Genomic DNA, 10,315 nt, shown 5'->3' on the forward strand with positions numbered 1-10,315 from the left:
AAATTAGTCCATCCGTGAATGGAAAAGACAAAAACTCACCTTAGGCGGAATATGCAAGTAGTGGACATATTTAGAATGTTGAGAGCTTGTTATAGGTAATCGTACAAAATGGCCATCCTGGTAAATGAAGCATCCAATTTACCAGATACTTCATTCAGATCAGCATCTGAATGTACCCTTGATTCCTGATTCAATGAGCAGCAGGTATGTAAAATCTACTTCTATAGGGAGATCTCCTTATTGGGATCATCTCAGCACCTAGCAAAAATTGCATAAATCAATTTTATTTTTGTAATTAAAATGTGCGACAGGATATGGACAGGGGACATCACCAATCTGAAATTGGAAAAATGAGAAATTAAGAAAAAAAGATAAGAAAATGATAGAACTGTTCTCCCCTATTATAAATGTGGTTTTTCATCATGGGTAAGTCAAATCGTGTGCTTACAAAACATTGATCTCAGAACATGAAAAATGCCGTTTCTTCTTTTCTCTAGAGTTGTGCATACTGCAATCTGTGTGTATTTGTGTGTGTGAAGCTAAAATGGATTCTCCCCCTCAACTATAAAAAATGTTTAGCTATTATCAAGGGTACAATGATTCTAACTGTACCTATAAACTAAAGCTTTATTCAAAAGGTGTTTTTATAGGCAATTTATGCTGGAGTTCTACAAAGTATCAAATACCAAGCATTATTACATATTGTACAAGCCAAATCAGTGACAGCTGTATTTTTCTTCTTTTAGACAAAAACAAAACCTGAAAGCCAATAATGAAGATTGGAGAGCTTTCAAATCTAAAGAAGCATTTCTAGGTATCCTTGTTCAGATAAATAGTTTCCTACAATAATTACATTAATTCCTTATAACTACACACAGAACCAAGCCTGGCTCCTCCAACAACAAATTGCAAAGCGAATTGCTTTGAATTCTTAGAAATCTTAGATCATTCCTTTACCACCAGCAGAGATACAAAAATACTTGTACGTTTTAAATATTTACATATAAAAATCCTTAGTTCAAAGTGACACCGTGAGGAAAAAAACAATCTCTTTTTAAATCAGGAGATTGTTTCTGTCTTTAACTTTATCTCCATATAATTAGAGACAGAGATGAATGTGCATATGCCCAAGTGTGCACATGCACGCTTACACATGTACACTTTGTGTCAATTTTTTTTATCTATTGTAAGTCTTGAGTTGAGTAGCTCCCATTTATCATTTAAAATATAATTATTGCAGAAAAAGACATTCAGATGGAACAGTTCTGTGTGTATGTGTGTGTGTGTGTGTGAGTGAGTGTGTGCACGTGTGTGTGTGTATGTATGCATGTTTTAAATAAAAACTGGAACCTTTTGCCAAGTTATAAACCAATGTGACATTATTTAAATCATGGTATATGTTTGGAATACTTGATTCGGTATAAAATCACTAAGTATAAGGCACCATTAGAAAGTAAATCAAAGTTAAGTGTAAAAGTGATGCTGATTAGCTTGAACGAATTGGTTTATTTTATTCTCAGCAAGCAAAATCAAGAAAATTATAGTACATGTTTAGACAAACAGTTTTCTCCAAATAAAACAATATTTTAAAATATATTTGAAGTTTAGGGCAAGAGCCTATAGATTTCGTAACAGAATAACCTCTATAATTAAAAAGATTTAAAGGAGAAGTAATGTCCCAGAGATTTCCTGCCATTTAAAGTAATAATGCACTACAGGTAATACTCAACTTACAACCACAATTGAGCCCAAAATTTCTGTTGCTAAGTGAGACACTTGTCAAATTAATTTTGCCCCATTTTACAACCTTTCTTTCCATAGTTATTAAGTGGATCACTGCAGTTGTTAAGTTAGTAACGTGGTTGTTAAGTGAATCTGGCTTCCCCATTGACTTGCTTGTCAGAAGGTTGCAAAAGGGATTCACATGACCTTGGGACACTTCATGTGATCGGTTATGCAACCATCATAAACATGAGTCAGTTGTCAAACATCTGCATTTTAATCGTGTGACCATCAGGATGCTGCCACAGTCATAAGTGTGAAAAATGGTCATAAATCAACTCTTAAGTTGTGAGTCAAGGACTACCTGTAATATATAAGGCCCATTTGCAGGAAAAAAATATAAATAAGAAAATTGTTTAAAATATATTGTTAAAAAATGACCATTCATGAAGTACTATGCATTCTGTACCCAATGGAAGTGTGAAAACATGCATGGAAATATTAGCTCTGTAAATCTCTATATATGATTTATTTGATTTTGTTTTTCTGTGTATTGATTTATTTATTTCCTATTTCCACCAAAGATAAAACTTCCCAAGTAATGGGCTGTTGGTTTGAGTTCCGAGCTTGGTAATTTGCTTGCAAATGTTTTGTCACCATTCCAGGAGATATCGTCAGTGCGCTTTGAATTGTGCTTATCTGTCAGAACACTGGTCTTTAAATACTTTTTACATGATGCAAATTGCTGTGGATGTTGTTTGTTACTTCTGAGTCATGGTCTGATTGTTTATTGGCTGTTGTGTTACCCAGGCATGGTCTTTGATAGAAACCAGGCCACACAGCTGGAGTTGAGCAGCAGAGAGTGAAACCGAACCATCACAGATTAACTCGGTGGGTATCTAAGTCTGCATGCTCTTAAATTTTATACCTTTTTAAAGCTCTAGAAGCAGTGTAGGGATGGTGACAAACTCTCCTCACAAATAATGAGGCTGCAAATAAATAGTTGAAAAGCTGTACTGAATGTAGAAATCAGGAATTGGGAAGCTAGCTTGTCATGAAAGCCATACTGGGCAACCATTTAAATATGAGCCAGCTGTGTGCAGCAGCTGCCAAAAAAGCCAACACAGTTCTAGGCTGCATAAACAGAGGAATAGAATCAAGATCACGTGAAGTGTTAATACTACTTTATAATGCCTTGGTAAGGCCACACTTGGAATACTGCATCCAGTTTTGGTTGCTACAATGTAAAAAAGATCTTGAGACTCTACAAAGAGTGCAGAGAAGAGCAACAAAGATGATTAGGGGACTGGAGGCTAAAACATATGAAGAACAGTTGCAGGAACTAGGTATGTCTAGTTTAATGAAAAGAAGGACGAAGGGTGACATGATAGCAGTGTTCTAATATTTCAGGGGCTGCCACAAAGAAGAGGGAGTCAAGCTATTCTCCAAAGCACCTGAGGGCAGGACAAGAAGCAATGGGTGGAAACTAGGAATCAAGGAGAGAAGCAACTGAGGACTAAGGAGAAATTTCCTGACAGTGCGAACAATTAATCAGTAGAACAGCTTGCCTTCAGAAGTTGTGAATGCTCCAACACTGGGAGTTTTTAAAAAGATGATGGATAGCCAGAGGTGATATTCAGCAGGTTCTGACCAGTTCTGAAGAACTGGTAGCAGAAATTTTGAGTACTTTGGAGAACCAGCAAATACCACCTCTGACTGGAGATTTTACAGTATCCTTCCCCTGCCACGCCCACCTAGCCACGCCCACAGAACCGGTAGTAAAAAAAATTGAATCCCACCACTGTGGATAACCATTTGCCTGAAGTGGTGTAGGGTTTCCTGCCTAAGCAGGGGGTTGGACTAGAAGACCTCCAAGGTCCCTTCCAACTCTGTTATTCTGTCCTATTCTAAATCATAGAGTTTAGATCATAGGAATGAAAGATGTAAATACAGTTAATAAGGTAGTCCAAAATCAGGGCTGAAATATGTGCAAATATTCACAAAGAACAAGTTGTCAGTCAAGTGATGACCAATTATTACCAATAAAGCTAAAGTTTCTTAGGTTCTCTTAATATAATGTTAAATCTTATTTTTGTTCTAGGAAGGCTATTTATTGTCTCCTTTTTCCTAAGAGAAACAGACTTCATCTCCAAACGAACAACCAAACAACCATCTGACGACATTGGCACTCAAGACATTTATCAGCTAAGGAGAATGGGACAAGAAAATCCTGTTGATGATGTTACCAAGTCTGGTAATGAAACGTTCAGAAACTAAATTAAAATGAGCTTGGGGAGCAAACCACTGCCAAAGTCTAAAACCCAAGCTACAAGTTTTTTCTATTATTTCAAGGCTTCTTCTTCTTTATTTATTTTGTCAAAAGCCTACAATACAACAGAAACAAGAATAAACATAAGTTTAAATATAAGAAATATGAACTAATAATTGGGGACAATAGGACAGGAATGGTAGGCATGATTGTGCACTTATACTTATCTTTGTAAGTATCTCCTACATTTAGGCCTCGATCATCAGTGAGAATCTGTTGATTTTTACTATCAGAACAATTAGACAGATATACAGGGTTCTGTTCATTAGTAGAAGCATTCCCATTTTGGGATGAGAATTTAAGTGCTCTCCCAGGACAGCTGACAGTTTTGGGTCTTTTTTTTCTTTTCCTCTGAGGATTCCATGACAACCAAAGTCAACATCAAGTTCTGGAAATTTCATGTTGCTGGTAGGCTGGTAAGCCAGGTTTTATTAAACTTGAACCACACCAACAACACAGTCTGATTTACATACAAATCATACAATAACACTGTATGGTTCACTTTATTTACTGAAATATTACCATTAACAACAGCACTTCTATACTGCTCCATAGTGCTTTACAGCTGAGGTGGTATTCAGCAGGTTCTGACCAGTTCTGGAGAACTGGTAGCGGAAATTTTGAGTAGTTCGGAGAACTAGCAAATACCACCTCTGATTGGCCCCACCCCCATCTATTCTCTGCCTCCTGAGTCCCAGCTGATTGGCTGGGTCTTCTTTGGTTGCCCTGCACAAGAAAACGGAGCTGAAAAGCAAGTTAGTGGGGTGGGGGAAGGAATGGGATTTTGCAGTATCCTTCCCCTGGAGTGGGGCGGGAATGGAGATTTTACAGTATCCTTCCCCTGCCATGCCCACCAAGCCACACCCACAGAACTGGTAGTAAAAATAAATTGAATCCCACCACTGCTTTACAGCTCTCTCTAAGTGGTTTACAGAGTCAGCATATTGCAGCCAACAATCTGGGTCCTTGTTTTACTGACCTCGGAGGGAGGGAAGGCTGAATCAACTTGGAGCCCATCAGGATCGAACTCCTAGCTATGGGCAGAGTTTACCTGCAATACTGCATTCTAACCACTGTGCTTATATTAGTATTGTATACTTCTCATAAAAGTAAAAGGATACTGCAGTTGTAGTGCTAAAATATTGTTCTCCAACCCTGCCCTGCCCTGCCCCATCACACCCTATTTTACCCCACCCCACCCCTTCCTGAGAATTAATGTTGAAATTAATGGGGGAAAAACAGTCTTATACCTCAAGCTAAACTGGTACTATTGCAACATTTGAAAATGCAAATGCCACAGAGTAAATCCTTGTATTTTTCTTGATGAATTAAAGTATTGAAATAGTATGCCTATTCAGGATTTGATTACATTCTTCTCTAATCCTTGTCCCCAATGCACAGAAGTGACAATACATTTATCAAAAGGTATATCCAAGTCTTGCACATAAAAGTATCTTATGATTCTTTACATGGAAAGAAGAAAGAGCCTTGTGTTGTGAACAGCACTGGCAATTCATAAAAAATAAAAATAGAGAATCATCACAATGGTTTTTCCATTATTGAGAATGGTTTTTGAAAGGAAGAACTGCTTCATCAGAGGATCAATCTAACATTAACTTGATGCTTTATAGAAATTTTTGGACATTAACTCTGTTGTCACCACTGAACACTGAAATTGGCAACCTAGAGAAGAAGGAGTGGCTTAAGAAACATTTGGATAATTTTGGTTTAAAATCAGATTGTTGTAACTGAAATCCTGGGACCATAACTTATTTTGACAAACTTCTCTCACTTTGGATTCCAAGGTTACATCTTTTAAAATAAAAGTTAATGTCTGGTTTTGAAAGTGATTTACTTCCCCAGAAAAGGTGCCCCTGAAATAATGCTCCAAATTTATGAGCAAGAACTTTAACATGCCACGGTCCTATTAAAGGAAATTTTGAAAAACTGCTAGAAGCCTCATATTCTGAATGATCTATGATTAACGTGTTTAGTTATACAACCTAACCTGAAATCTAATGTGAAAAGAACAAACAGAATAGAAAGTGTGGTTTTTGTGGTGAGTCAAATCAAACATACCTAAGGGATCATAATGAAATCTAGGATGGGAAAGAATTAGTCTAAAGAACTATATCAGTCATCATAATACTATTAATTATTGACATACACAAATGCAAAAGTAAAGGAAACATTGCCAAAACCTTTCAGGATTTTGAAAGGGGCCAACATTCTGTGGAAAATTTTCTGTTTTGCCTGTTTTATCAAGTCAACGCAGTCCAATATGATGTTTCCTTATAAGGAAAATTTATTCAATGTGGCTTATTTATTTATTTAATAAAATTTATATAGCCATCCATCTCACAAAAAGTGATACTGGGTCACTTTTTAATTAAAAATTAATTAAATGTTAACAATTAATTAAAACAAGAAATATATTTTTTATATTTATTAATAAATATATATGTTTAAAAAATCATCTTTAGAAAGATGCAAATATAAAAACCACTGGTACAAGGGAAAATGAATTTTAACTGGAGTAATGCAACACAATAGAATAATGTATTACTCCTTTCAATCCTGAGCTACAAACATTCTCCTTTATAAGTACCAACTATTATTATTTATTATTTAAATGGATATTCCTTTTCGTTCATAGTATCAGGGTTCCGAGTAATGCGTCTACCAAAAGCAGAACTCCGAGGCAGGTAAATTCCTCAAAGAATGTGTTTATTGGATATATCATATCGGCACAACTAGTGAAAACCAACTCTAAGAGTTCCCGTGGGTTTCCCCCTAATTAAAAGAGCAAATATTCCCTCCCCAGGTGTCACTGATCACATTGTCCAATGAAGGTAGCAGGGAGGCTGCTTGGCCATTCCTCTGCCATCTGTCAGGATGACCTTGGTTTCCACAGGAAAACTTTTTGTTTTGACAGATAGCCTGTCTATCTTCTTCCCCCCCTTCCCCCTTTCAAAGTTCGTGGCAACTATGAGGCAGGTGAAAAATGGCCTCAGCCAGGTCAGCTTCAGAGTTGACACATAAAGAATAAATAAAACAAGGAACAAATTTAAACAGTTTAAACAGTTTAGCTGATATGTCATCTTTCTATCCATAGAATACTTGGGATGACTAATGTAGCAAACTAAAAAAAAACATAAGCAACAAACTAAGGGTAAATTTAAGCAATTAAATATTCATAACTATTAGAATATCAGCAGGGGCTAGCACCTGTCTGACCTTCTTTGGGCTTGGAAGCTAAGCAGGAGTGGGCTTGGTTACTGTTGGGATGGGAGACTATCAAGGGATATTGAGCTGTAGGCTAGATATGGGAGTTGAAAAACTTGCTGGCAGGAGACAACAATAAATTATGTTTGTAAAAACTACCAGAGAAAAGCACGTGTTCATGAAGTCATCGTGAATGCCATTCGTAAAAGGCATTAAGAGTTGTTAACCTAATCCTACGTAGCTTTTTCTCTGGTAATATCACACTACTAACCAGAGCATACAAAACATTTGCTAGACCAATACTCGAATACAGTTCATTAGTCTGGAACCCACACTACGTATCTGATATTAGCACAATTGAGAAAGTCCAGAAATATTTCACAAGAAGAGTTCTCCACTCCTCTACTCGTTGTAGAATACCTTATGCCACCAGACTTGAAATTCTAGAACTAGAAAACCTTGAATTACGCTGTCTTCGGTCTGACTTAAGCATGGTATATAAAATCATACATTGCAATGTCCTACCTGCCAATGAATACTTCAGCTTCAACCATAACAACACAAGAGCACACAATAGATACAAACTCAAAGTAAACCGCACCAAACTTGATTGCAGGAAATACGACTTCAGCAATAGAGTGGTCAATGTCTGGAATACTCTACCCGACTCTGTAGTTTCTTCCCAAACCCCAAAAACTTTAACCTTAGACTGTCTACTATTGACCTCACCCCTTTCCTAAGAGGCCTGTAGGGGCGTGCATAAGCGCACCAACGTGCCTACCGTCCCTGTCCTATTGTTTCTCTTATTCTTTTATTTTTCTTATATGTACCCATTTCATGTATTCACAACTATGTATACATTTATACTTATTATCTTGTAAACAATTGGCAAATCAAATAAATAAAATAAATAAAATAAAATAAATAAATAAATAAATGAATCAACTTTAATTGTGTCACTTTTCTCTAGCGACTAATGGCATCTTCTAGATATATCCAACCATTGTTGTTCCAAAATGAGAACTCATCCTAAAATATTAACATGGCTCCACATTCCTTTAACAATGCTTTGGTGGTGCTAAGAGGTTGCTATAAGCCATTAATGATGAACTGACTTTGGGGGAGATATTTATTTATTTACATAGAGATTGTGTTAAATGAACAGAGGTGTGAGGGAGGCAAACTGTTTGTCTTCATATATAAACTTTAGTAATAAAAGTAACATAATTTATGACCAATACCTAGTATATGGTTAACCATTGGATTGCATGAATTTATCTCAGAATGCCAACAACAATGTGGTAAATGGGAATTCTGAGGTTAAAATTACAATACAGAGAGTATCACTAAGAATCTAGTTAGAATTGAAGTTATTTGGGGCTCTTGGATACTCTATAACAGGGGTGTAAAACTCAAGGCCCAGGGGCCGGATCTGACCCACGGGGTGCTTAGATCTAGCCCATGGGGCTGCCCTGGAAACAGTGAAGGACTGGCCCATGGTGCCTCTGCCAGGGAAAACGGAGCTCAAAAGGGCTGTGTGTGGTACTCCCAAGCTCCATGTGTGGTACTCCCAAGCTTCGTTTTCACTGGCAGAGGGTTTCAGGAGGCTGTTGCAACCAAAAATGGAGCTTGGGAGCCTGTTTTCACTGGCAGAGAGTGCTCTGGCCATCACATGTGCCTCTGACATGAGTAACGTTGAGCTGGCCATGCCCCCCATGCCCCCCCAAGGTCAAACATAACCCTGATGTGGCCCTCAATGAAATCAAGTTTGACACCCCTGCTCTATAAATAATCATTTTAGATCGTAACTTGAAGCATACAGCTATCCAGAAGAAGAAGAAATGTGTTTCTTTGGCTGTCAAAAAATATTGATGAGGTGATGGGATTAGGACTCTTTCAATAGGTTAATGACATGACAGCGGGGGAAGGGGGAAATGATGAAAAGTACTCGACTTTAAAGATTTCCACCAGAGGGATTTCCCAAACCTCAGTGAGAGTCAAATGTAGCATGGATGGTTAATATATCTTTGGACATCCGTGCAGTTAAAACCCTAAACTGGAAATGACTCAGTGAGACAATTTGATTTCTGAAGCAAAAGAGAGAAGTCATAGGAGCCTGTTTTTTATTAGCATCATGAGGAAAAAGTTTGTTCACAGCCTTTAATGGGACACACATTTGGCTGACAAAAAAAACCTTGACTACTGGGTAAAGATCTCCGTGCAGGATCACCACAGGACCACCACAAGAAGAGCTGACAGAGCCCCGGGGCAGAAGAATTAAGCTACTACTTCCTTTTATTCATTTGCAATTCATGAACCAGTCTGCCACTGAAACAGAGATGCTTTGAGACTAAAACAGTACTTAATTTACTGACAGATTCGTCTATCTATCCTTGTGGCTTTTTTTTTTTTCCTTTTTGCCTCTGAATCTGTAACTTGACTTCATCAACCAGCCATTTTCTATCATTATCATACTTCCCAAACGAGCGAAACTATCAAAACCATTGCTTGCAAAATTGCCACCGGGTAGATTTCTGTTTGAGTTTGCAGCCATGATTTCTCATAATTATTTCAGAAAGTGGAGAAGAGGTTGGTTTTTCTTCGCCCCTTCTATATTCTTGATGGAATGGTAATATAAAGATTTGGAATTTTACTTTGGAACAGTTGAAACACCAGCCAAGCCTCTTTCAGTTAAACTTCAGTTAAATTTGTTATTTAAAAAAATGATGACTAAATCTATTACTAAATCAAAGCTGATCCAACTAATTAATTGCATACCACAGGCAATTAATTCATTGTATTTTTTTTTCATAAATACTGTTCTGAAGAAAAAGAATTGGATCATTCTGGGTATTCCAAAGAAAGTATTACAGTGGGGCTTACTTCCAAATTTGCAGTTTTTCTGCATTATTGCCTGCTAAAATATGCCAATTCTGAACTAGAAAAAATGCACTAATTAACAACTGGATACAAGTATTTCTATATTTCTTTTTGTTATTAAAAATATTGAAATACTTTAAATCAGTTTTCACAGCATGG

General features: G+C 37.0%; 1 long non-coding RNA gene across 1 annotated transcript; it reads left to right on the plus strand.

Annotated features, from left to right (window-relative positions):
• Positions 1-317: 317 nt before the first annotated feature.
• Positions 318-4,047, plus strand: LOC148132427 (uncharacterized). The gene is made up of 4 exons (XR_015747338.1): positions 318-426; positions 747-814; positions 2,533-2,613; positions 3,855-4,047. It is a non-coding gene; the product is annotated as an uncharacterized LOC148132427 (long non-coding RNA).
• The last annotated feature ends 6,268 nt before the right edge of the window (positions 4,048-10,315 follow it).

This window comes from Notechis scutatus, chromosome 2 (assembly GCF_049901735.1).
Source record: "Notechis scutatus isolate UNSWTSFEM ecotype Mainland chromosome 2, rNotScu1.2, whole genome shotgun sequence".
NCBI lineage: Eukaryota > Metazoa > Chordata > Lepidosauria > Squamata > Elapidae > Notechis > Notechis scutatus.